The sequence below is a fragment of the Frankliniella occidentalis genome, unplaced genomic scaffold (genome assembly GCF_000697945.3).
Source record: "Frankliniella occidentalis isolate FOCC.00 unplaced genomic scaffold, Focc_3.1 Scaffold37, whole genome shotgun sequence".
Lineage (NCBI taxonomy): Eukaryota > Metazoa > Arthropoda > Insecta > Thysanoptera > Thripidae > Frankliniella > Frankliniella occidentalis.
Window position 1 is genome coordinate 658,933 of NW_026267167.1, and position 1,612 is coordinate 660,544.

Below are 1,612 nucleotides of genomic sequence, written 5' to 3' on the forward strand. Positions count from 1 at the left end.
CAGGGAGCGCGCGGCAGCTAAGGCTGCGGCTGCTTCGGAGGCAGACAAGGAGAAGAAGCGGCAGAGAGAGAGAGAACGACGGAGAGCCGCGGCAGAGAAAAAAAAAGGGCAGAGACAGCAGAACTCTGGCAACCCAACAGAGGATCGTGAGTACTTGGTCGTCTATAAACAACAAATTTTAACATTGCAATTTTGCCCATGATTTATTACCTGTTACGACGCATATTTTTACAGTTTTAAACACACCAGAAAGCAACGGAGTTGGCTTAGATTGCTCTATTCGAAATGTGTTCTCGGTTTGGAACGATCGTAAGTTTACTGTGCTAATTTGCATGGCTGCTTTATTGTGGTGGATTTGTAGAACCAGGATTCCAACTAACTGCTGCTTTCTTTTGCGCGCAGGCCACGTGTGTGATTCGGAGAGCGAGCCGGATATTGATTCTCTCGTGGATGATTCTGACTCGGATGACGGCGCTGCTGTGCCCCAGATCTGCCCCCGCCCCAACGACCCCGCCGTGGTGGCGGCGGTGTGCGCGAGCGTGACCCGCACTCTGGCCGGCGTGTGCGCGGCGCAGTGCTACGTGTGCGACCGGCTGCTCAACGAGCGGGCCGTGCGCCGCGTTAACGTGGAGCGCCTCGGCGAGGACATGGGCCCGGCGGTCAGCGAGCACCTCGAGAAGCTGGTGACGGAGCCCGGCCGGCAGGACCTGTGCGCCACCTGTCACGGCTACATCGTGAAGATGCAAGTGCCGCCGACGGCCGTGGTGAACGGCTTCCGCTACCCGCCTTTGCCGCCCGGGCTGCGACCTCTCACCGAGGTGGAAGAGCACGTCCTGGCGCTGCGCCTGCCCTTCCAACAGATAGTGCACCTGGGCAAATTGGGCAGCCGCGGGCAGTACGGCGTGCGGGGCTCCGTCATCAACGTGCCGACGGACGCGGCCGACACGGTGCGCACCGTCATTCCGCTGCTGCCGCAGGAAGACGAGCTGTGTGTTGTCAATATCAAGCGCAAGCTAATACACAGACGGGCATACGCGCGGAGCTTCGTTGACAAGAGCAAGCTGGTGGAGTGGGGCCGCTACCTGCAGGGCTCGCCGCTGTATCGCGAGCACGGCGTCGTCTTCGACGAGTCCCGCCTGGACCCACCGCCCGCGCCCGCCGAGGGAGAAGAGGAGCCGCGGTTCAGTGAGGAGGGAGACGTATTCTTCGGGCAGCCCGACGAACCTGCCGACCACGAGGAGATGTTTTCGCGCCTCGGGACAGTCCAGCACTCACTGCTTGCAGAGGACCGCGCGTGCCCGGCGCGCCCGCCCGTGCCGTGCAGAACCGACCCGGAGACCGACGAGGTGGATGTGGCGCCGGGCGAGAACAGCACCCCGGTGAGTGTCGTGTGGGACCGTAAAGCTGAGGAGCTGGCCTTCCCTGGCGTATACCTGGGGCAGCCGCGCGCCTTCGCCCGGCATGTGACGCGCTACCAGGCAATGCGCAGCGAGGTGCAGCGGGTAGACCGGCGGGGCGCGCGCCCGCAGAGCGTGCTCTACAAGTACAACGTACACGTCAGGGAGCAGGCGTCCGGCCGCATCCGGCACAAGTTCAAGCGAGGCGCCAAAGA